We start from the raw sequence: 27,129 nt of genomic DNA, 5'->3' as shown, positions 1-27,129 counted from the left end.
TGGGAGGGCTGCGGTGATGAAGATAACACCTGGGAACCCAGCCGCAATATCCTTGACAAGAACTTATTGCAGCAGTTCCATCAGGACCATCCAGGAAAACCAGGGCCTCTCAAGAGGGGTCATAAAGGGGGGGTACTGTTGCGGTCTCTTCCGCTTCCCCTTCGCTAGCTCTGAACAGTGCCTACCTCCGCTGCTGGAAACGCCGTGTTCCGCGTGGCTGGGACTCCGGCAGCTCTGCCAGTTCCACGTGGCGGCCGCCATTGCTTGCCTGTCTCCCCGCTGCCTCGCGCACGCGCGAGGACGCCCACTTTGTGCGCACAGCTCCCGGAAGTCTGGCCCCGCCTGTGCTGATGACGCCACGCCCTAAGCCCGATATAACCGGCGTCCGGACTCCTTCTCCTTGCCTTGCAACGAGGTTCACTACTGCCTAGTAGTTCTGAGTTGCGCTTCGTCTGTTCCTCGTTCCTGACTTAACCTTTGGACTGCCTTTTGACTTCGCTTCAGCCTGCCGCCTGCCTCTGACCTTGGTTCGTTCCCGACTTCGCTACAGCCTGCTTCAGCCTACAGCCTGCTTCAGTCTACAGCCTGCTTCAGTCCACAGCCTGCTACAGACTCCATTCCAGTCTACAGCTTGCTTCAGTCCACAGCCTGCTACAGACTCCATTCTAGTCTACACCCTGCTTCAGTCCACAGCCTGCTACAGACTCCTTTCCAGTCTACAGCCTGCTTCAGTCCACAGCCTGCTACAGACTCCATTCCAGTCTACAGCCTGCTCCAGTTCCAGCATTCTACAGACCCTGCCTCAGTGTTCGGTTAGTTACAGTTCCTGCTGCCGCCCGCTGCCCTGTCATCAGCTGGCCCTCGGCCTGTACAGCCGGTCCACGGACTATCTTATACTCTTGGACTTCCTATACTACACTCCCAGCCTAGGCCTTACCTGCCACTGGACTTTGAGCATATTCCCCAAGTCCCAAGGTTCCAGGACCCTACGGGCTCCTCCTGGGGGGCTCCTGGTTCCCGGGTGAACACCGCCAGCCTGTGGCTCTGCCTCCCGGCCTACCCTGTCATCCTAGGTGGGCCGGCCCAAGGGTCCATTACCTCGCCTGCAGTATCCAACTGCAACAGTAAATGTACATATAAAACTGAAAATAAGTGTGTACTTTTGATATTTATAAAGTAACATGTAAGATATTTTCTGGTGTATAAGTTGCAATTTTTTTCAGCGATTTCAGTGACAGTGACTTTTACATCGATGCGACTTATATACTGTTACAATCTCTCTCTCTCTCTCATCCTGTGGTGTTAACCTTGCTGTACAAATAGGTGCATCGTATACAAAGGTTTGACTTATCTACTGACTTTTTCGTCAAAATGGCAATTTATAGGGGATGTGACTTATATGCCAGTGCGACTTATACACCAGAAAATATGGTACTCGTGTAAAAGCTGCTTTTGTGTATCTGTGCTAATTTTATGAGTGTAACTCCTTTGAAAATTAACACATTACCTTTTAAAATCAAAAGGAATGTGCCAGATTTTCTTATCTATGCACGGGCATAGATTTGTGCGCGCAACCTGGCGCACACAAATCTATGCCCGATTTTATAACATGCACTCGCATGCGCACGTGTGTATGTTATAAAATCCAGGGTCGGCCCGCGCAAGGGGGTGCACACTTGTGCACCTTGCACGCGCCGAGCCTTAGGGGAGCCCCGATGGCTTTTCCCGTTTCCTCCAAGGCCGCTCCGAAATCGAAGCAGCCTTGGAGGGAAATTTCCTTCCGCCCCCCCCCCCCCACCTTCCCCTCCCTTCCCCTATCTAACCCGCTCCCCAGCCCTACCTAAATCTCCCCCACCTTTATTTTTTTATTTACGCCTGCCTCCTGGCAGGCGTAGGTTGCACGCGCCGGCCAAGTGCCGGCGCACGATCCCCCAGCACAGCCACTGTGCCGGAGGCCTCGGTCCCGCCCCTGGACCGCCCACTCCCCGCCCCTTTTTTCAAGCCCCGGGACATACGCTCGTCCCAGGGCTTGCGGGCGTCGCCGGGCCTTTGCAAAATAGTCTCGGTGCGCGCAGGAGCGGGTTTTAAAGGGTTACACACGTATATTACGCGCGTAACCCTTTTAAAATCCACCCCAATGTGCATAATTCCCAACTGTGCACAGACTACACCCCCTGGATTGCCTTGCCCCTATGCATTTAAAAGTACGAGCAATACTGTGTTTGTATGCCAGCAATTTTATGTGCATATCAGTTGCACAATTTTCAGATGGGCCATTTTTGTGAATAAAGCTCTACTTTATTAATGGAAGTCCCTTTGAAAATTACCCTCTCTATGAGAGTAAATCTTTGGAAAACAGGCCTCCTAAATAAGGAGGAGAAAATCTGTATAGAAATATATGAGACAGGCCTCATGATTTGTGGTTGGACTTGGGTCTGTTGTTGATTTAACTGGTGAGGCATTCAGGTACATCAATCATCAAAGTTCCAAAATGTTATGCAAAAACTGTTTTTACAGCTTTTTAAAAATACATTTTATAATGAGTCAATTTATTTCCCAGGATTTAATTAAAGAATTCAATTGCTATTTTATCATATTGTATTCCCACCTCCCCCCCAAAAAACATATTATGCTGCTGTTGTGGGTATTGGACATGCAGCGGATGCTGCTGTTGAAATATCGATGTGAGTCACATAAATTTCATTTTTCAAATATGTAATATGCCTTATTCCTGGGATGGATGTTTCCCTAAGAAAAAAAGTGTGCATAGAACTCTTCTGCTGTGCATTCATTTCATTATCATAATTGTGAGTAGGTTTAATTTTTTATCAATATATAGGGAATTTTCCATAGATCCTGGTTTATATACACAGTCTGATACAAAATGTTCTGAAATGCATTATTTCCTTAATTTTTTTATGTTAGAAGCCATCTTTCTTGCTCGACCTTGTTTAAAATCGTGAGTTTTCATGCTGGGCTGCTGTGCAGATTTTTCCATTTGTCTTGGTAATAACTGTCCATCCTTTCCTTCCGTATAGTTGTCTGAGCTGCTTTATCTCTTCTGCTGCTGATGTTAGAGTCAGATAAACTTAGAAGTCCACCTCAAAAGCACTAGGGGATCTTTACTGCCTTGAAGTATTGTGTTGTAACCTGACCGCCATTTAATCATACAGATTTTGTTTGCCACAGAGGCCAAAATTAAATGCAGGGTCTTGTTGAAAGATTTTGTATGGCGTAGCCTGCTTTACATAACAGCCAAGAAGAGACACCAAGTATGTTATTGATGGCAATCCAGTATTTATTTTGAATATATTTCAGTTCTCTGATGATGGTTGCTTACAAGACTGAAACATCAGTTACACTGTAGAATGCATGTTGAAGTTAGATCTATGATGCTTGGGGTATGGGGGTGTGCCCAGTTTTTTTATTTTTTTGTTTTTAATTTACTTTCTTTTATATTTTTGCATTTCATTTTATTTAAAACAGCAAAAATAAAACCAAAACAAAAATGTCAGCCTCATCTCCACCTCCCCTTCAAAACAAAGCACTCCTCCCGATTTCCTCCCCCCCCCCCCCCCCCCCCCCCCCACCTCATTTCCCTCTGGGAACCCTTCACCGAGATGTTTGGAGGGCAGGTACAATCCCAGGTTGCTCCTGCACTGACCATATTGTGTTTTAAAAATGGTGCTGGGGAGACAGAGTCCGGACCATTTTAAATTTCTTCCCTATAGAATGGCTTCAGCCTGGGTCTGGTTAGTACCTTTTTTTTTTTTTAATGGTAAAATTAAGAAGGGCATCAGCAGACCAATGCCAGTCTCATTATTACTTTTGCCTTACAAAACGGCACCCGCCAGGTTCCGACTGGTGCCATTTTATAGGGAAGAAATTTAAATTGGCACAGGCCTCTGTCCCCAGCACCAGTTTTAATCTCAGTATCAGTGGGTCAGTAGTGACCGGGAATCACTCCTGCCCCGTGAAAACATCATCTCAGTAAGAGGATTCGCGGGGTCGCGGAGAGAATCAGGAGGAGGGCCTGGAAGAGGTTGGGATTTTTTTTTAGAAGCATACTTTTAAAAAACAAAACGAACAAAATTTTGTTTTCATTTTGTTTTTTTAAATGACTTGAAACTTCACAATCCTAAGTTCAGGAAAAGACAACGTTTTCTCCACAGAACTAGGCTTTTATTTATCAGATTTGGCAGGATTTAGCATTTAGAAGATAACAACAACCCATGTCTCTAACATGCTGGCTACAAAGCACCAGTTTACCCTAAAGAAATTTCTGTACCATGGGTGGTTTCAAACATGGCCATAAATCTTAGCCAGCTTGAGGCGATTACCCTCTGTTTACCTCTGAAGCAGGCTCTGGCTCGAGGTTGGAGAAAGAGGCTTGCTTCCGGGTCTTGTACTTGCAGATCTGCTGGGGTTCTCTCTGCTTCTCACTGTTTTAGACTCTGTGACACTGTCAGACCCCAGGCAGGGCGTTTCCTCTCTTCGATCTCCTGGCCATACCTGGTCTTCTCCCTCTTCAATAACAGGGGGTGCTGGGGCTGCTTCAAGTCCGCTCTCCTTTTCCCCTTATTTGCCCCATCTTATACTTTCCAGCTGATAAATATGCATAAGCTTGTGTGTAGTCATATAGTGGGTGGAGGGTCTTTGCACCATTGCAGGTCTTTCCCCCCCCCCCTCGCCTTTTCCTTGGGAGAGGACTAGAGCTGGACTAGAGCTGTCGACCAATGCCAGCTTTTCTCCATTTCAGAGTGCTTCCCCCTTTGTCCATGGATTGGAGCATCTTTGCCCTATGGACATCCTTGGCTGGGCAGTGACTTCTGCTTTTTGAACTAAAGTTGCTGCATTGTCTCTCTGCCTTGGTTTTATTTACACAGGAACTTACAAACAAGCAGATCTTGATATTTTTATATATTTATTTCGAGTTTTATATACCGTCATTCGGTAATGCCATCACAACAGTTTACATATTTCAGCAGGGGATATTAGAAATACATATTTCAATAAGGGGATATTAGGATGGGTATTACAGAGATCATCATCAAGGTAAGGTAAAAGTAGATGCATAATAAGGATATAAGGTGGAAGTTAACAAGCTATGGAAACTGTTACATTCCTTTAGTTCTGGTTTAAAGTTCTCATCTGGGCAAAGTTTATTTTCTTTAGCTAAGACTGTTTTTGGCCTGTCAGTCTACTTGTTAGCATCCCTCTTTGGCTATTAAAACTCATATTGGGTGCTCTCAGTGGTTAAACATGGGATATCTCCCTATAAGTCTATAGTTTCCTGGATCACCTCTGGAGCTCATGTTAAAGATTGAGGTTACATTGACCACCCTCCATTCTTTGGGTACAGGACACCATTGCTCATAAAGCAGAAGGCACAACTACAAATTTTTGCAACACTGTCATAAGGTGCTGGGCATGCATGTCAGTGTCGTCTCTAGTCAGAAAGACATTCTGTGCAAGAAATAAACTCCTGGCCAATTTAAGCCACCTATTAAACTGCCACTAAAATGATTCAATAGAAGCAATTAATAAAATTCTTCTATATGGGAGTGAAGTCTAGGGTCTACATATTAAAGGACAGAATCCCGATATAAATCCTGCACCTCCAGTTCTACAATACTCTGCATTCACAGAAACTCCCACAACAAAGTGTGCAAGGCAGAACTAAAGCATTTCCCCTTATCACTCAACATAGAAAAATATTCAGATTCTGGTGTCATCTCAGTAATAGAACACCAACTCCCTCCACTACCAAGAATATTGAGTAATAATTGAAAACCCTGCAAAAAATGTACTAAGAACCTATAGCAAACCTGCCATAACTAACTACCTGACTCGAACAGTAACAATCCTATCTATGAAAATGCAATACTAGAAATATAACACCAGGCCCTAAAACACCAATACATCTCTGTGATGCCCTTGGAGTGGTCTATGGCTGGGGTAGGCCGCAGGACAGACCAGGCTGGAGAATGGTCTGCTTTTCATCAGTTTATTTTCAAAAGTACATAACAGAAGAGGAGCAAAATGGCTGCTTACCTCAGCAGACTGATAAGCAACAAAAATGTCCAGAACAAACACAGCATTGGATTACAGCTTCCTTCTTCTTCCTGGGGCCTCTCTAACTCTCACAAGGCCTCACCTTTGTATCCCTTACCGCAGGGAAACTCCCCCACCCGAGGATCCCTTTCCTGTCGGTCTTAAGGTGGACCGGGCCAGATAGCTGGAGCCGGTCCATTGAGGCAGTCTGAGGCTTTCTATCATATACTCTATCACAATCTCCTATTAGAAAACAAAACAAGCCAGTCTGCTATAATTCCTTAAAGAGAAACTACACACTAGTAGAATACCTCACCTTGATCACACATGCAGAACACAGTCAGATGGACCCTTGCCAATATAGAATAGAGAGACAATAATGTATAAATGAAAATGTGCAGTAAAAAACTGAATTTGAAATCGCAACAAGCCAGAATTAGTATGCAGTGTAAAACATTCCTAACAAAACATCAAACAGTAAAATAAAAAATATAAAACATCAACCATACTGATAAAAAGAATAACTATTTCAACACAGCTCATATTAACTTTTTAAAAAATTTCCAAACAGCAATAAAATATTTCAAAACAGACATTATCAAATAACATCCAATAATTAAAACTAATAGGGATAAAAAAAATCTTCCATACCTAGGAACATTGATTTCCAGTCCACCTGAGATTCTTATGGATTAATTGAGGGGGGAGGGTGGATGGTTCACAAACTTTATCCCCCCTCTCTCTCTCTCTCATTCACACACACTCTAACACATGTTCATTCTCTCTTATATACATTCATTCATGTTTGTTCATGCACACTCCCTCTCTCTCTCACACACATATACACAAACACACATAAGAACATAAGAACATAAGAAAATGCCATACTGGGTCAGACCAAGGGTCCATCAAGCCCAGCATCCTGTTTCCAACAGTGGCCAATCCAGGCCATAAGAACCTGGCAGGTACCCAAAAACTAAGTCTATTCCATGTTACCATTGCTAATGGCAGTGGCTATTCTCTAAGTGAACTTAATAGCAGGTAATGGACTTCTCCTCCAAGAACTTATCCAATCCTTTTTTAAACACAGCTATACTAACTGCACTAACCACATCCTCTGGCAACAAATTCCAGAGTTTAATTGTGCGTTGAGTTAAAAAGAACTTTCTCCGATTAGTTTTAAATGTGCCCCATGCTAACTTCATGGAGTGCCCCCTAGTCTTTCTACTATCCGAAAGAGTAAATAACCGATTCACATCTACCTCTCATGATTTTAAACACCTCTATCATATCCCTCCTCAGTCGTCTCTTCTCCAAGCTGAAAAGTCCTAACCTCTTTAGTCTTTCCTCATAGGGGAGTTGTTCCATTCCCCTTATCATTTTGGTAGCCCTTCTCTGTACCTTCTCCATCGCAATTATATCTTTTTTGAGATGCGGCGACCAGGGACCACATGGTCACTTACATATGCATACTCAGGCCCTCTCACTCTTACACCACACTAGCTCTCACGCACAAACACACTGGTTCTCCGTCTCTGTCTCTCTCTCTCTGTCTCACACACATACACACACATACAGGCTCTCTCTTACACACACATTCTGTCTGTCTGACATTCACTGGTTCTCTTGTCCCTCACACACACAAGTTCTCTCTCTCACACACAAATAGGCTTTCATACTCCCTCTTACAAATTTCTTGGCTCTCTCTCTCACACACACACACATGCTCTCTCTTACACACATAGGCTCTTTTTCACTCAGACATTGGCTCTCTCACACATGCACACACACACTCTCTCCCTCTCACACACTCCCTGATTATCTCTCCCTCAGACACATCACACATACACATGTACACACAAATTTACACTCACTGGCTGTTCCTCACACTAACACAAGTTCTTTCATGCTAAATGGCTCTGTCTTCCTCACCACACAAACATACACACATGTTCACTTACACATATTCAAGCTATTTCATTCTTACACCACACTGTCTCTCTCTCTCTCTCTCACACACACACACACAGGTCCTCTCTAACACACAAAACTAACACACTGTCTTTCTGACACTCACTTGTTCTATGTTCCTCACACAGGTTTTCTTTCAGACACACGCAGATTTTCTCTTTCACACACACATAGGCTTTCACACTCTCACTTACACACTCACTGGCCCTCTCTCCCTCACACAAACATACACACACGTCTCTGTTACACACAGGCTCTTTCTCACTCAGGCACTGGCTCTCTCTCTCTCTCTCTCTCTCTCACACACACACACACACACACACACACACACACACACACACACGCTCTCTCTCACCCTTACATGCACTCCCTGATTATCACTCCCTCAGACACACACACACTTGCACACACAAACTCATATTCATTGGCTCTTCCTTACACAAACATAATCTTTTTCATGCTCAGTGGCTTTCTCTTCCTCACCACACACATATATACAAGAACATACCTCTCTCACATTCACTCTTTCTCCCTCACACTCACAGGTTCTGTTATTCATTCTCTCACACAGGCTGTTTCTCACTCTGGGCTCTTCAGCCACCAGCGGAAGGGCATTTTCCAGTAGCTCCACTGGGCTTTTTCTTCAGCTGCTGGTAGTGGGAGATTTTCCAAGACCCTGCTGGACCTCTTGTTCATCCGTTGATGGGAGAGGATGTGCCGGCGCCTGCTGTTGGGAGGTTATCTGCCAGCAGCTAAAGAAGCAGAGACTTGGAGCAGTGAAGAAAAGACTTGAGTGTTACCCAAGTGTGACCCTGTTCTTTAGGAATGAAGAACGGGAATTACATACAGTGCATATGGTGGACATAAGCTGCATCTTATGCTGAAAAGATGCACCCTTTTAACAGAGCTGTATCAATCACAAGACATTCCTCCCTCATCTTTTCCCTCTTTAAATCTTCCATTTTAGATGGCATGCCCGGATGGAACTAGAAACCCAGAAGATTGGAGGGATGTATCTCCGAGACAGACTTTCAGTGTTACTCTCTGTGGCCTGCAGTAACTCCCACAGCTGTTGGAGCTGCCATCTGTTGCTCCCTGTGATCAAACTTGTTTCCTCTGCATGTTCAAACCTGCTACCCCCGACCCCCTTACAGTCGAGCCATGGGACCTGCCAAATCTCAAAACATTTTGATGCCGTATATTAATGCTAAATTCAATTGATGCCTGGGATGCTGAAGTTAACTTGTCTAATTTGTCCAACATGTTATTTGAAGATAAAGCAAATATTTTCATTCTTGATTATGTATACCTCTTCACAAGGCACTGCAGGTTTTGTCCTTTGAGAAATTACCGATCATCTTGAAAAGGCCATCATCTCATTTTAATTATCTAATACAGTCTCAATCCTTATGCTTGTAATTATTGAAGGAGACTGGCAGCAAAAAAAAATCTGATTAAAGCTTTTCTAACATTATTTGGAAGCGGCATTACTGAACTAATTTCATGCACCGAGTCAATGATAGAAGTCAAGAATGGTGAGAAAGCAGATTAGGAAAACGTCTAAAGCGATTTATCACAACTATAATTCCTTTTGCAGACTAATATGATACACGCCATGCTGTTTTTTTGGGCAATACAGTTGTAAGGTTTTGGACAGGTTAATCTGGATGTTGGTTATAAACTTTCCTTTTTTTGTGAGTAAACAGAAATGTGGGGGAGGGGGAGAAGCAAGTTTCTTTCAGTACTAAGCCATTCCATTTCCACCCACATTTTTGCCAAAGGGCACAGCACAGGAAGTGAAGAAACTTGGGACCAGCAATCAAAAGGTTTTAGCAGGGTGCCATTTCCTGCGAAACCTTATTTTGAAAAGTTCATTGGATGGGTGGAAAGATATAAATATATATATATACATAAAACAGTATATAGCCAATAATATCCCTCCAAATTAACCCATAACATTTTGTGTACATCTTAGAGTTCGTTTCTTTTTTTTTTTTTTTTTGCTATCCATTTCATACCAAACTAAATTGCTTCAAATATATGTTATCTATATTTAAACCCCTGCTTCTTTTCTCTGATCCAAGTTATATTACTCCCTTGTTTTATTGTAACTGCATTCCTTAGCCTTCTCTTGTTTAATGTTTTTTACTACTATTACTTTTATTTTATTATTATTACTTAGATCAATGTTATTTATTGCCTTTTGTTCCCTATCTACTTGTTAATTGTAAACCAACATGATGCGATATTTATCGCGAATGCCGGTATAGAAAAACTTAAAATAAATAAATAAATAAATAAAATTAAAAGTGGGACCATCATAAATGTGAGATGAAATATGTTGTAATCACACAAACCACTTCTTTATAATCTTGTGGTGCCACTGCAGTTCTTATCAAAAACATTTTTAATGGATTTTTTTTATTTGCAAATAATTATTTTAACAAACATTTGCCAAACTTGTATGAAAGATTTTAAACAATTCTTCCCTGACACTAGGATGGTGTCTCACACACACCCAGGTTCTCACTCCCATGCTCACTCTCTTCACATGCACAGGCTTCTCATTTCCATAATCACTTTCTCTCTGTTACACACACACACACACACACACACACCAGTCTCTCTCTCATTTCCATGCTTGCTCTCCATTATTTATTTATTTATTTATTTATTTATTTATTTATTTATTTTTGTTTTTTTATATACCGACCTTCTTGTAAAAAATTACAAATCAGACCGGTTTACAATGAAACCGGTCTGATTTGTGCACAGGCTTCTCATTCCCTGAATCACATTCTCTCACTCTCACATTCACATACACACCAGTCACACCGTCACCTTAACAACCAGTCTCTCTCTCATACATGCACACACACACAGGCTTCCCACTCCCATGCTCTCTCTCACATAATCAGGCTTCTCACTCCCATGCTTTCTTTCACATACACCCCCACAACACCAGGCTTCTTACTCCCATGCTTTCTCACATACCCAGATTTCTCACTTCCATGCTTTTTCTCTCTTTCTCACACACACACACACACACACACACACCAGTCACATCCCTGACTGTCTCACACTCTCACACATCAGTCATCTCCTTGAGCAGTCACTTTCATTGTCTCTCTCACATATACACATACATCAGCTCTCTGACCAGTTTCTCTCAATCACACACACATGCTCTCGATCAAATACATTCTCTCACTTACACACAGGCTCTCAATAACACACACATTCTCTCACACACTGGCTGGCTGGCTGCTTCTCTCTCTTTCTCTCACTCACTTCCTCTCCCCCCCCCCCCCCCCGAGCACAAACGGTAGCTGCAGCAGCCTCCTCCTCCAGCCCCCGCAGGCCAAGAAGGAAGAATTCCATCGGCCGCGGGAGGCTCATGCTGCTGTCTCCTTTCTCGATTACCGGCTGCTTCGATTGCTCGGGGGCCGATGGTGCAGCGGCCGCTGCTACTTTATCACGCGGCACGGCTCTTTCTTCTTCCCGCGCACCGCGTATCACTTCCTGTTCCGGGTCCGGGGGGGGGGGGGGGGGGGCGGATGCAGGCGCGGGAAGAAGAAAAGGCCAGCCACGGGTGCCACAGCTTCTTATAGCACTGCTGCCGTTCCCACTGGGCTTGAACGTGCTGATAGCCCGGCGGCAACGGCAGCAGGGAAGAAAGAGCAGTGGGAGAGACCGGGAGCACGCGACACACCAGCCGGTGCTTGGCGATACACTGGTGTGTCGCGACACACCGGTTGAGAACCGCTGCACTAAGGCATACTACCTACCCCGCCTGGGAACCGAGGCTGAAGGGGAGAGAAATATTCCATCTTTGAACATTTCTGATTTATTGGAACTATCACTAGAATCAGAAATAAAAGAGAAAAAGGCAATGTTGATAACATTTGCATTTATATCTGATCGGAATTACATCTTGAAAATGTTTCTAAGGAATAGATCAGTCCCCTTTTATGGGGCTCAAATTTGGATATACCCTGATGTGGTAAAGTTAACTCAGCAACGTAGGAAGGAATTTCTTGGAATGAGAGAAAGGGTTCTTAGTTTAGGGGCCCGATTTGTGTTAAAATACCCTAGTAAATGCTGCGTTAGATTTCAAAATAATAATTATGTATTTTTTGAGCCCGAGCAATTGAAGGTTTTTCTGATAGGAAACTCTTAGGATCCCGGAGATGGATTGACTCATTAGAATTAGGGAAGCTCACCTATCTTTTCCTGTTTAAATAAATGAAATACCTGTTTTCGCTCTGAATTCTATTGCCCCTATATTCTTATATTTAGGTGCATACTTTAGTTAAATATTGTTTATTGATGTTGGAAGGTATGTTATATAAGTTGCAATTATGTGAAGGTATTGTACCGTATTCCATTCAGAAATGTATTTTCTGTAAAATTCTCTGAAATTTTGAAAATAAAAAATAAATAAATAAATAAAAGGCTGCTACTGGGCTTGGAACCTAGGGGTGCTCCAGGCCACCACTACACAATCAGAACTAAAATTGTAAGTTCTGGGCATGTCTGGAGGGTGGGCATCTCCAGCCTCTGGGGCCCAGATTTTGTACTTGATGAGGAGGGGTTGGGTACTGATTGGGATTGTTAAAATATTTTTTAACTTTTTTTTTCTTATTACGACCACTTCTGGGGTGGCGGGGGTGGGACAGAGGGTCCTTGGAAATACCTGGGATTTTTTCTTTGCTTTCAGAGGGAGGGGGAGGTACTCCAGGCCAAGCAGCCCCTTTAAGTCTAGGCCCTGGGAGCATCAGGATGTGAGTTAGTGTCCCGATGCTCCAGAGGGAAGTTATCTATAACTCAAGCGTTGTAGCTAACTTTAAATCAAATAATGCGACTTGTGATTTTTTTTTAGGCAAGCCACGTTATTTGATTTACATTGTATATGCTATTAATGAGCTGATTAGCATGCATTTGCTAATATTCATGGTGCCGGCAACCGAATAACATGAGGCATTTGAAATACCTTGGGTTATCCCTGTGTTAGGCCATTTGCTGCATGGGAATCAGCCTGTGCCCCTTAGATGGTAAGCCCTATGGGGATACGGAATACCTACAATCGTAATCCACTTTGAAATACTTGAAAAGCATAATATAAATCAAATAAATAAATTAAATAAGGTTCTTGGTGCCAGATCCCAGCTCTGGTTCTGATTAAACTGGAAGGCCAAAGGAGCAATAAGGAACTGTCAAATTTACAAAGATCCCCTGATTTTAAGCCTTTATGGTTTAAACACACAGTTACAATGTTACAATGGACACAACACCATGTTACAATGTTATAATGTTACAATGTAAAGATAATTTGACCGTTGTCACATTATCACTCAAGTTCTCATGTAAACTGATGTGATACCCATGTTTGAATGTCGGTATATAAAAACAAATAAACAAATAAATAAATAAAATAAACCCTATCTTTATACTCTAACAACACTGAATTATCTAAATTACTAGCTGTACCCGGCCACACGTTGCCGTGGCTCAGTCTGGTTTAATTTCACAATGTGCATTAGCTCTGCTCCGGCCGTCCCAACTCCCTCCCCCCCTTTCTTGACGGTGGATGGACTGGCTCAGCGACTCTTTTACCCTTTCCTCCTCCTGTGTGTAACTGTCCGGCAGTCCCTACTCCCTCCCCCCTTCCCCAGCGGCGGAGGAACGGGCTGAGCCGTTTCTCGGAGTGCATTGCCGTGGCTCAGTCTGGTTTAATTTCACAATGCGCATTAGCTCTGCTCCAGCCGCTCCAACTCCCTCCCCCCTTCCCCAGCGGTGGAGGAACGGGCTGAGCCATTTCTCGAAGTGGCGACTCGTCTGCCCTTTCCTCCTCCCCTCCGTGACATCCAGCACGTAGCGCAGAGCTCTGTGGTCCACACATGCGTGGTAAAGCTGCTCTCTACTGCACATTTGCGGTCCGTTTTCGGACACTGCACCCGTCTACACTTCTGTTCCCTCACTCCCCCTCACTCATTCACCTCAGTCACTCATCCTCCTCCCCCTCGGTCACTCATCCCCCCTTCCCTCCCCTGCCCCCTCAAATTCCCTCCCCTCACTCTCACCTCCCTTCCCTCACTCTCACCTCCCCCCTCATTCTCCCTCCCCTCACTCTCACCTCTCCCCTCATTCTCCCACTCCCTCCCCTTCCCTCACTCTCACCTCCCCCCTCATTTTCCATCCCCTTCCCTCACTCTCACCTCCCCCCTCATTCTCCCTCCCCTTCCCTCAGTCACTCCCTTCTTCCACTCCCTCTTTTTCTCTTCTGCATAGGGCCGGCTGGGAGGGACCAGGCTAAAGGAGGAGGCATTTGCTGACAGAACTGCAGCATGTTAACAGCCTGAGCCTGTCCCTCCGTCGCCATCCCTACTCCCTCCCCCCTTCGCCAGCAACGGAGGGCCAGGCTCAGGCTGTTAACATGCTGCAGTTCTGTCAGCAAATGCCTCCTCCTTTAGCCTGGTCCCTCCCAGCCGGCCCTATGCAGAAGAGAAAAAGAGGGAGTGGAAGAAGGGAGTGACTGAGGGAAGGGGAGGGAGAATGAGGGGGGAGGTGAGAGTGAGGGAAGGGGATGGAAAATGAGGGGGGAGGTGAGAGTGAGGGAAGGGGAGGGAGTGGGAGAATGAGGGGAGAGGTGAGAGTGAGGGGAGGGAGAATGAGGGGGGAGGTGAGAGTGAGGGAAGGGAGGTGAGAGTGAGGGGATTGGAATGCAACGTTGTGTCAAAATTTCAAAGCAATCAGTGAAGAACCTTCGGAGATTTAAGATTTTGAACAAACGAACATTTACATTTTTATTTATATAGATAGGTAAATAAGTGTTAGATAAATCAGTTATAGGTAAGTTTATTTGGCTAATGTTGTGAATATGTACTCCAAATATACACAGTAATAGATTTGATCAACCATTTATGTAAATAGAAGATGACTTTGTTCCTCCCCCGTCTGTGTAACTTGAAACTCAAAAGGAACTCAAAAATGAAATTTCCGATCTATTAGTTAAAATTTGTAACCTATCATTAAAATCATCCATTGTACCTGAAGACTGGAGGGTGGCCAATGTAACCCCAATATTTAAAAAAGGTTCCAGGGATGATCCAGGTAACTATAGACCAGTGAGCCTGACTTCAGTGCCGTTAAAAATAGTGGAAACTATTCTCAAGAACAAAATTGTAAAGCATATAGAAAGACATGATTTAATGGAACATAGTCAACATGGATTCACCCAAGGGAAGTCTTGCCTAACAAATCTGCTTCATTTTTTTGAAGGGGTTAATAAACATGTGAATAAAGGTGAACCGGTAGATGTAGTGTATTTGTATTTTCAGAAGGCGTTTGACAAAGTCCCTCATGAGAGGCTTCTACGAAAACTAAAAAGTCATGGGATAGGAGGCGATGTCCTTTCGTGGATTACAAGCTGGTTAAAAGACAGGAAACAGAGAGTAGGATTAAATGGTCAATTTTCTCAGTGGAAAAGGGTAAACAGTGGAGTGCCTCAGGGATCTGTACTTGGCCGGTGCTTTTCAATATATATATAAATGATCTGCAAAGGAATACGACGAGTGAGGTTATCAAATTTGCAGATGATACAAAATTATTCAGAGTAGTTAAATCACAAGCAGACTGTGATACATTACAGGAGGACCTTGCAAGACTTGAAGATTGGGCATCCAAATGGCAGATGAAATTTAATGTGGACAAGTGCAAGGTGTTGCATATAGGGAAAAATAACCGTTGCTGTAGTTACACGATGTTAGGTTCCATATTAGGAGCTACCACCCAGGAAAAAGATCTAGGCATCATAGTGGATAATACTTTAAAATCGTCAGCTTAGTGTGCTGCAGCAGTCAAAAAAGCAAATAGAATGTTAGGAATTATTAGGAAGGGAATGGTTAATAGAACGGAAAATGTCATAATGCCTCTATATCGCTCCATGGTGAGACCACACCTTGAATACTGTGTACAATTCTGGTCGCCGCATCTCAAAAAAGATATAGTTGCGATGGAGAAGGTACAGAGAAGGGCAACCAAAATGATAAAGGGGATGGAACAGCTTCCCTATGAGGAAAGGCTGAAGAGATTAGGGCTGTTCAGCTTGGAGAAGAGACGGCTGAGGGGGGATATGATAGAGGTCTTTAAGATCATGAGAGGTCTTGAACGAGTAGATGTGACTCGGTTATTTTCACTTTCGAATAATAGAAGGACTAGGGGGCATTCCATGAAGTTAGCAAGTAGCACATTTAAGACTAATCGGAGAAAATTCTTTTTCACTCAACGCACAATAAAGCTCTGGAATTTGCTACCAGAGGATGTGGTTAGTGCAGTTAGTGTAGCTGGGTTCAAAACATGTTAGGATAAGTTCTTGGATGAGAAGTCCATTAATGGCTATTAATCAGTTTTACTTAGGGAATAGCCACTGCTATTAATTGCATCAGTAGCATGGGATCTTCTTAGTGTTTGGGTAATTGCCAGGTTCTTGTGGCCTGGTTTTGGCCTCTGTTGGAAACAGGATGCTGGGCTTGATGGACCCTTGGTCTGACCCAGCATGGCAATTTCTTATGTTCTTATGAAGAGGAACATACAACTGGCTTCTGCTTCACTCTTCAGTTTATCTCTGGTTCTCAGGGTGGCTGATCTCCAGGCTGCCACTCCCACTTTCAGTCCCTACAGCTGCAGCCTCAGGCAACTCCCTCACTTGTCCTCCAGAACCTCAGGATAAGTTGGCAACACTTCCCTTTAAAGCTCCAAAAGATGATATGGAACAGGGCAGGAATCAGCTCCTCTCTCTCTCTCTCTGAAGATTCAAAATCGCCGCATTGGTTTTTTTTTTCCCCCCCTTGTCATCAGTCATTGGAGTAAAGGTTCTACAGCTTTCCTTGGATCCTAAAGGTCAGCTATTCACTGCTCTCAGTTCAGCTGGTATTTTTTCAAGCTGAATTACAACTTAGTCTCCCTGCTTGTTAACCCTTCAGTGGTAAGTGTGGCAGAACAGCCTCTAGAGCTGCAAAGCAAATGGTTTTAAACCAAAGCAGTTTCCTGGTCCCCTTCGCCTTAATGCCTGGGGCAGTAAGAGGCTGGGCACCCCAAGCTCAGTAAAACAAGTCTGAAACACCAGTTGAAGAGCCCAGGTAGGAGGTGTGTTCAGTTTATAGTCCCAGTATAGCATAAGCTCAGGGGAGCAGGAGGCAGTCTTTTCAAATCTGGGTCATACAGTTAATACCTTTCTTAGAAGAGGATTAAAAGCTGGACTGTTTTCAGGTGGGCTTTTGTGCTGCCCACATTACTGAGAACACATGTATGTAGATATTCTGTGTGTGTGTGCTTGACAAGGGGAAATGGGCCCTCTTTGTCACCCTGGATTTGTTTTTTTGATCTGGTGGACCATGTCATCCTTCTGGATAGATGGAGTGGGTGGTTCTCCATCGACAAATAGGCATGATTTCGCCATAACACGTAGGTGATGTCGGCAAAGATATAGAACCGGCTCCCAGAGAGTTCCCACACATGCTCACTGCTTCATGAGCCCCTCAGCTCCACATAGACATATCCCAGTCTCTCTCAAAGAAACTTTTGTTTTTGTCTTTATTGTTTTTGTACTACCCCGTTGCTTACCATATTTTTCTGCTGCTGCCTTGGCAGCTCCCCAAAGAGTGCTTTTATGTTCTAATTTAAAAAAAAGAGAATTCAGCATGAAAAAGCCCAAGAAGAAAGTGGTCAGCGGCTTCAAGGCTTTCATCTGCGGGTGCGAGATGTCCTTCATAGATGCACACTTCTTCTGCAGTCACTGCTTGGGCCTGGACCTTGACTCCTCCAGCTACAACAGTACATTGCCTGGAAGATGGAGACCTTAAGAAAGACACCGGTGGGCAAGAGCCCAAAGCCTTGGCGTGAGGCTGAGCAGTAGAACATAAGAACATAAGAAATTGCCATACTGGTTCACACCAACAGTCCATCAAGCCCAGCATCCTGTTTCCAACAGTGGCCAATCTAGGCTATAAGTACCTGGCAAGTACCAAAACATTAAGTAGATCCCATGCTACTGTTGCCAGTAATAGCAGTGCCTATTCCCTAAGTCAACTTAATTAATAGCAGGTAATGGACTTCTCCTCCAAGAACGTATCCAAACCCTTTTTAAACCCAGCTACACTAACTGCATTTAGCACATCCTCTGGCAACGTTGAGTGAAAAACATTTTTCTCCGACTAGTTTTAAATGTGCTACTTGCTAACTTCATGAATGCCCCTAAGCCTTCTGTTATCCTTCTATTAGCCACTCCTTGTCTAGGAGTGAGGCATTTTTGGTTTTTCAACACAAGATATTGAGATGGGAATCATCCCCTCTTGTCCCTGCAAGCATGGAAACGCTCCCTCCCCGTGTGGCGCTAGTTTCCAGTCAGTGGTTGAGCATGGCATGGAAGCCTGTGCTGTCGGGTAAAGCATGAAGAAGAGCACAAAGAACTTGAACTCCCTTCAGGGCCATCCCCCTCAGAGCTGCATAAAATATTGATGCCATCTGTGCAGGATTCTACCAAAGCAGGGCCCTCCTTGAGGCTGAGGTGGGAAGTAGCCTCATTGGCACAGGTTCCATCATGCTGCATGGCGTGGAAGTTCCTCATGGCAGAAACTATTTATTTTACTTGGAGTCAGTCAGGGTCTTGTCCGTGTCATCAGCATGGAGCTATCATTCTAGACTGCAGTTAAAGCATGAAGCAGAAAATCAAGGTGCTGTCGGTCGTAATAGAGTGGAGTGCTTGAGTCCCATGGCTGGTGTTGTGCCATAGAAGGAGGTGCTGCCCATGCAGCCAATAAAACCAGGGTGAAGGCTTATTTCTTTCCTGCTTTGAGAGAGAGGATGTAATTGATCACTGAGAGAGAAAACTCTGTTTTTTTCTGTTATATTGATGTTTGTTGTCTTCGTATATTGTCTTTTGTATTTTTTATTATCACTGTACACCACTTTGGGCGGGCTTTTAAAGATCAAGAAGGTGATCTAAAAGAACTGTAAATTTAATAAATTAAAAGGTTAAATAAAGCATCCCAGCAGGCACTTTATTAGAGACCACTGAATACTTAGAAATAATCACTGGGTTGTAGTAAAAAAAAAAGAGAACTTTGGCAAAAATTAGCAAGCATGCAGGAAGAAAAGGAGAACTGTAATGAGCAAAGACACAGACAGGGTGTAAAAGTACTGCCCAGGCATAGGCTTTCAGAAGGGAGACACACAAACCAGAAGGATGCAAACTGCCAGCCAGAGGGATGCTTCCAGTTCTACCAATGGCAGCACTGTGGATGGAGAGAGACCAAGACGGCTTTGCTGATCAGTAACTTGTTATTTTGGAAATAGTCTTCCCTCCCTCGCCTCCCATTTTCCTTCTCCTGTGTTACTAATTTTTCTGTATTAGGTGAATATGAGCTGGTTATCCAATTAAGGAGCAAGCTTTTGCTCCCACTATGCTCTCCTAAACTTATAGGAGGTAATTTTCAAAGAGTTACGTGGAGGTTGCATGTAAAATTGGCATGTACATGTGCAAGTATCTTGCATGTGCACATATACTACATATAAACCCCAAAAGTATGCATGTTCTTGTAGTGCCGTATGTAAATGTGAACAGGGAAAAAAAGTTGGAGTTTTGTGATGATCCAGGGGAGGGGCCAGATCTTTGGAGGAGTAGTATACTGGTTACAGCAGTGTGCTATAAACCAGGGAAACCAAGGTTCAAATCCCACTGTCTCACCATGTGATTTTGGGCAAGTCCCTTTATCCTGCACTGCCTCAGGTGCAAAACTTAGATTGTAAACCCTCTGGGGTTATGGAAATACCTACAGTACCTGAATGCAATCTGCTTTCAAGAACCAAAAAAGAAAAAAATAGCTATTTTGTAAGTGGCATAGATTACTGACTTGGTCCATACCCTTTTACACCTGCTGATTGACTCATGCAATTGAAATCTTACTTGTCTTTTTGTGCACTTTTTGTCTGGGAGGTCTGCGTGAACTGGTAGGCTTTCAGGGTGAAGTGCTGGAGGGTCTGGGTGAACTGGTGAAAGTCTGGTGGAATTATCCACAAACTAGTATGCATGCTATTATTTTCAGAAGCAGAGCATGCACATACTTTATAAAATAGCTGCCTTTGTGCTTAATTCTGGGTTCTTATGTGCATGAGAAAACATAAGTATGTACTTTCAGGGCAGAAATATTTGCCACATCATTTTTATAATACAAGTATGAATCTCAGTGGGGCTTACTTACACGTGCAAATGGTGTATTTCTGACATTTTTGAAAGTTGGGGTCATAGGAAATAATTAATTATTGATCATTTGGATGAATCCTATTTTGCTTAATTGCCTTTGTATCTAAAAATAAATTTTCCTATTTCCAAGACTTTCCCTTATAGTTTTATTGGAGGTAAGAGTTCCTGCAATGTGATATATCTAAGTAGGGCCTGGACCAACTGGGATCTCACCTGAAAAAGATTCATATCGGGGTGTTGTGCATCAGACCATGAGATGCAGTGGAATTTTAGGTCTTTTTTTAAAATTAAATATGTTTTATGGTCAGATAGGGATTTTTTGCAAATAAAAAAAAATGTCTTGCCTTGTGCATCAACTATTCAAGAGTCTTATGTAATTTTTTAACTAAAATTCAAAAGGCAAGGCAGAAAGTAAATTAGGATAAAGTTCATTGACTTTTTTTTTTTTTTTTTAATAAAGACTCCAATTTTGGCAAATATTTTTGACTTTGGACTTCCAGCTGTATTGGAACCAGCCTCCGCTGGGCTTGAGGTGCCCCTAAGCTTCTATTCACGCTATCCAGGGCTTTCCCCTCATGTTTTCTAAACTCCCCATTTCCCTTCCATGTGGGCCCCAGGTAGCACAGTATCAGACCCCTGGCAGGGAAGTCTGCATTTTCCTTTGGAGGCCTGCATGATTCTATCCTGAGTCCTCTTACTGTTGTTGTTATGGAAGCCTTAGTACTCCCCTAGGTCCGGAAGCCGTGAATGCTGCCCCCAAGACATCCCCGGCCACCCAAGAATTGGCAACCAGGCTCAGGCCTCCCACGTGGCAGGGCACTGGCCTTTAGTCTCATCAAGTCCACGTCACTGCCTTAAACTGCATTAAAAAATGTAATGTGAATGGGAAGTGCGGGATTAGGATGCACAGAGCACAAAAAAAAAAAAAAAAAGAAAATACATAAAGATGGTCTTAGAGTGAGATCAAAACTGTAGTATATTAATAAACCCTGACAGCTGTGTGAATGTACAGGTAATTGGACTGTCCTGTTCATGAGGGGCGCCTGGGGACTTTATTTTTTTGCTACTGTTTCCATGGCAATTAGGATTAGATTGGTTTTAGGCTCACAGACAGTAAATGAGAGAGACAGAGTTATGATGCTGGGCTCATTCTTCCCGGACACAGCAAGCCTGAAGTCTAGAAAAGGAAGTGCAAAAGCTGCTTAGAGGATTGCTAATGCTTACTTGTCTGCTATTGCTCACCCTTCAAAGGATGGCGTTTAGCTCTCATCTCAATGAACATTTACTGTGCAGCACCTGTCCTTGATGTTGACTGTGTTTGTAATATAATCAGTGTTGCTACATGAGATATAGTAAACACTTCCCCAGGATGCCATGCTGTACACAAATGCACATCATTGCCACTTCACTCGCCTTCCAGTGATATGAATTTCATGGTTAGGGAAGCCTTCCTGTTGCTCCAGGCTTCTAAGTTTCAAACTTTTCATATGTATGAAATAGTCATATCCTCGATGGTGGTAGTAGTGGTGGTGGTGGGGGGACGACAGGAGGGTGTGCTGCAGTTTCCTTCTGCTCATTAGGCTTCTTCTCTCAATCAGCACTGGGGCTGGAATCCAGCCTTTGTTCACAGCTACCTGAGGATGTTTCTGCCGTTATAGATCCCCCACCGATATTCACCAAGCTCCTTCATTGTTGTAGTGGTCCTTGGCCTGGGCCGGGGGGTGGGAAGCATGCACCAGGTTTCTTTCTGTTAACTCTGCAATTTTGTGCCCTAAATCTGGTTAACTGTATGGCACCATGGTACGTAGAGTGGGGCTCTCTCCCCGCCAGGGTTCTGAACACTGTGTCTGCAGCATCCCTAGCCCTGGCTGGCCTGCGGAAGTGACCATCTGACTTGAGAATCAAGCCCGCTTCCTCAGCGCGCTGCCAGTGGCTATCAGGCCAGCCCTGGGCTTTACTTCTAATGCTATATTGCTGTAGACATGGAGAGAGCAATAATCACATCCATTTCCATGGATAAAACTTAGTCTACCCACGGAAATGGGCTTTTTGGTTATTGCCTACCGTCTGTATGGGTAAAAGTACCAGCGTATGTCAGCAGTGTGGGTACTTTAACCTGCGTATGTGTGGAGGCATTTGATCAGGGGAGACATATTATTGCCTCGAAAAAGTACCCCCACAAAAAGCAGATTTCTGTAAGAACGTTTCTGTGGCGCAGCAATCAAAGAAAAGCCACCTGCATAATTTTGATTTGATTATTTTGAGAAACCTGATGGATAAAAACTAACTGCAGGGTTTGTAGAAATGAGGGCAGTTTGATTATTACCTCCTGAATTTGAGGAATACTCATAAGACCAGCAGCCAATTGGGTAATTTTCAAAAGGATTTATGTGCTTAAAACTGGGTTTTACGTGCGAAAATGTATTTTAAAAAATTGCTACAATCTATGAAATTGAATTGTCCATAGGTTTATCCACATAAGTGCACGTTAAGGGGCAGATTTTATAAAACTATGCGCGCGCGTACTTTTGTTCGCACACCAGGCGCAAACAAAAGTACGCTGGATTTCAATAGATACGCGCATAGCCACACGTATCTGTTAAAATCCGGGGTCGGCACGCACAAGGCTGCCCAAAATCGGCAGCCTGCGTGCGCCGAGCCGCGCAGCCTGCCTCCCTTCCCTCCGAGGCCGCTCCAAAATCGGAGCGGCCTCGGAGGGAACTTTCCTTCCACCTCCCTGCACCTTCACCTCCCTTCCCCTACCTAACCCACCCCCCCAGCCCTATCTAAACCCCCCCTACCTTTGTTGCACAAGTTACGCCTATCCGAGGCAGGCGTAACTTGCGCGCGCCGGGCCGGCCGCTAGCGAGCTATGGTCCAGTCCGGGGACTGATCCGGAGGCCATGGCCACGCCCCCGGAACTCCCCCGATGACGCGCTGGCCACGACATGCCCCCGACACGCTCCGATGATGCGCCAGCCGCGAAACGCCCTGACACGCCCCCCCCCCTACAGGAAAGCCCTGGGACTTACATGCGTCCCGGGGCTTTGCGCGCGCCGGCAGCCTATGCAAGATAGGCTCGGCGCGTGCAGGGAGGGTTTGGGGTAGGTTTTCGGGGGTTACGCTCGTAACCCTTTGAAAATCTACCCCTAAGCGCATAAATGGGCTTTTGAAAATTGCTACGATCCATGCAATTGAATTGTCCATACGTTTTACCCACATAAGTATACATTAAGCGCATAAATGGATTTTTGAAAATTACTACAATATATGCCACTTTTACGCATGCAAAATCATTTTGAAAATTACCCCAGTACATTTAAGGAGTATTTATTTATTGGGATCCTACAAGTACAAAATAGTAGAAATTTGAAACTACAAATATATATATATATGGTTCATTATTTCAGAAGTAAATAGACCATGCAGTCAAATTAATGAAACAAATTAGTCCACAGATTAGAGCAGTGGTTCCCAACCCAGCCTTTGGGCCATATCTAGCCAGTCAGGTTTTCAGGATATCCTTAGTGAATATGCATGAGATAGATTCGCATGCACTACCTCCATTGTATGTAGATCTGTCTCATGCATATTCATTGTGGATATCCTAAAAACCTAACTGGCTAGGTATGTCCCAAGAACTGGGCTGTAAACCCCTGATCTAGATGACAGTTGAAATTGTTCAGTCGCAGTATGGATAATAAGGCTCAACAGCTTTTCACAAATAGACTTGTGTGTGATGTTATATTTTGGGCCGGATTTTAAAAGGGTTACGTGCACTGGGCCTATTTTAAAATGGCCCGGCGACGCTTGTAAAACCCCGGGACGCGTGTAAGTCCCGGGTCTTGCAAAAATGGGCGGGAGCGGGACAGTCCGGGGCGGGGGCGGGGTCAGGCTCCCGGCACATCGGCCATATTTTCCGCTGTGCTGGGGATCAAGCACCGGCAGTCAGCCGGCGCGCGCAACATACTTCAGCTCCAGGGCTGAAGTACCGTATTTTCCGGCGTATAAGACGACTTTTTAACCCCTGAAAATCTTCTCGAAAGTCGGGGGTCGTCTTATACACCGGGTATCGTCTTATAGGGCAGCTCTTCTCACCTGTGTGTCACGTGCTCCCGGTCTCTCCCGCTGCTCTTCCTTCCCTGCTGCCGTTGCCGCTGGGCTATCAGCACATTCAAGCCCAGCGGGAACGGCAGCGGTGCAAAAAAAAAAAAAGCTGTGGCATCCGCGGCTGGCCTTTTCTTCTTCCCGCGCCTGCATTCCCCCCCCCGGACCCGGAACAGGAAGTGATACGCGGTGCGCGGGAAGAAGAAAGGCCGTGCCGCGTGATAAAGTAGCAGCGGCCGCTGCAGCATCGGCCCCCGAGCAATTGAAGCAGCTGATAATACGGAAAGGAGACAGCAGCAGGAGCCTCCCACGGCCGATGGGATTCTTCTTTCTTGGCCTGTGGGGGCTGGAGAAAGAGGCTGCTGCAGCTACCATTTGTGCTCGGGGGCGGGGGAGGGGACAGGAAGTGAGTGAGAGAGAGAGAAGCAGCCAGCCAGCCAGCCTGTGTGTAAGTGAGAGAATGTATTTGATTGAGAGCATGTCTGTGATTGAGAGAAACTGGTCAAAGAGCTCATGTGTGTGTATATGTGAGAGACAATGAAAGTGACTGCTCAGAGAGATGACTGATGTGTATGTGAGTGTGAGAGAGAGAAAAAGCATGGAAGTGAGAAATCTGGGTATGTGAGAAAGCATGGGAGTAAGAAGCCTGATTATGTGAGAGAGAGCATGGGAGTGGGAGGGCTGTGCGTGCATGAGAGAGAGACTGGTTGATAAGGTGACTGTGTGTGTGAGAGAAAGAGACTGGTGTGTGAATGTGAGAGAAAGAATGTGATTCAGGGAATGAGAAGCCTGTGCACGTGGAGAGTGAGCATGGAAATGAGAGAGAGACTGGTGTGTGTGTGTGTGAGACAGAGAAAGTGATTATGAGAGTGAGAAGCCTGGGTATGTACGGTAAGCAGAACACGGGAGTGGGAAGCCTGTGTGTGTGTATGGCATGAGAGAAACTGTTCAGGAAGGTGTCTGGTGAGTGTGTCAAAGACTGTTTGGGAAATGATTGGTGTGTGAGAGACAGAAACTGGTCATGGGGGCATGACTGGTATGGTGTGTGTGTGTGAGAGACATGGGCCCTAAGGAAGAGGACCATGAGTATAGAGCTTAGCCACTACTGCTGCTTCTGGTGTGTGCTACGGCCTGCATGGAAGAGGAGTAGGAGAGCTGCTGGAGGGGGTAAGGAAAGGTGGCTTTTTAAGTTTATTTTTCTTGATTGACAGCCATTTTAATTATTTAATATTATGTGATGTGTCTGCTTTTTTGAAATATTTTATTGGTATTTGGAGAATGTTTAATAGTTTTTATGAGTTTTTAATTGTTGGATGTTATTCTGTTCATAGCTGTTTTGAAACATTTATTCTGCTTATTAGTATAGTTTTACAATTATTTCTGTGTGGGGATCTATAGCTGCTTGCTAGTTCTGTTTTCCTAATAAGAGGTGTATTGGTTTTTAGGGCCTGATTTAATATTTGTAGTGTTGCCTTTTCATAGATAGGGTTGCTCCTGTTTGAGTGTAAAATTATTTTTTTTCTTAAAAATATGTATAAAAAAGGGGGGGTCGTCTTATACGCCCAGTCGTCTTATACGCCGGAAAATACGGTAATTTTTGGGATTAAAAAAAGAAAAAGAAAAAGGTAGAGGGGAAAGGGTGAGGGAGGTAGGGGAAGGGAAGGTGAGTTGGGGGTAGGGAACGAGAGAAGGCAGCACGGCTCGGAGCGGGCTCGGCGCGCGCAAGGTGCACAATTGTGCACCCCCTTGCGTGCGCCGACCCCGGATTTTATAACATGTGCACGCGCATGTTATAAAATCTGGTGTACATGTGTGTGCGCCGGGTAGCGTGCGCACATGTACGCCCGCGCGCTCCTTTTTAAAATCTACCCCTTTGTGTTTTCAGCTATAAATTGTACATCTGTTTATTTATGATACCACCTTTCATCCAGACAGGATCCACACAACCAGCACTTCGGAAATATACAGAATGTGCACATGCTGGGGCTGATACGCAGCTGGTTAGGTCTGTTGGGATGAAAATTTCATCCCTTCAGAGTAGCTAAACATAGCCATCTAGTTTCAGTAGGCATATTGAGGGTGAGACCAGATTAGGGGACGAAGTTGGCCAACTAACTTTAGATTCTATTATGGCTGCTCAGCAACGGGTTAATATCGGCACCATTGATACAGTAGGTTAAAAGGAGACAAGTTAGACCTAAACATCTTTTCCGAAGTGTGTTCATTGCCAGCTGAAGAAGCTGTTCTTCTTCTTTTGTTTTATTCATAGACTCAGTTTGCCACTTTTGCCCAGCGAATCTTTATTGTCAAATCAGGACTCAGCTCCTGAAGATATTACTTCATCTACAGTGACAAGAACCTGCACTCCTAAATAGAGGCCAAATGCTGCTACTTGATTTACTATTTCTGGCACATCAGACATCTTGCAGTGCAGCTTGAAAGAAAGAAACTATAGAAGGCAATCCATAATTTTTTTTTTGTCTTTACCTTGGCTTTTTCATTTTCTGTGGAATGTACTTTCTTTGTTCTGATCTGAGTAAATCAGAAAGTTATTTTAAGGTCTTCATCCAGAACTCATTTATTCTTTGTGATTGTCATTCAGTTCTTACCAATATATATATATATATTTCTCACAGGACAAGCAGGATGGTTGTCCTCACAAATGGGTGACATCGAGGATGGAGCCCAACCACGGAAAACTTCTGTCAAAGTTTCAGGAACTTTGACTGGCCCCT

Source organism: Rhinatrema bivittatum, chromosome 13, assembly GCF_901001135.1.
Source record: "Rhinatrema bivittatum chromosome 13, aRhiBiv1.1, whole genome shotgun sequence".
Taxonomy (NCBI): Eukaryota; Metazoa; Chordata; class Amphibia; order Gymnophiona; family Rhinatrematidae; genus Rhinatrema; species Rhinatrema bivittatum.
The sequence above is the reverse complement of the archived record's forward strand: the minus strand, read 5'-3'. Positions refer to the sequence as shown.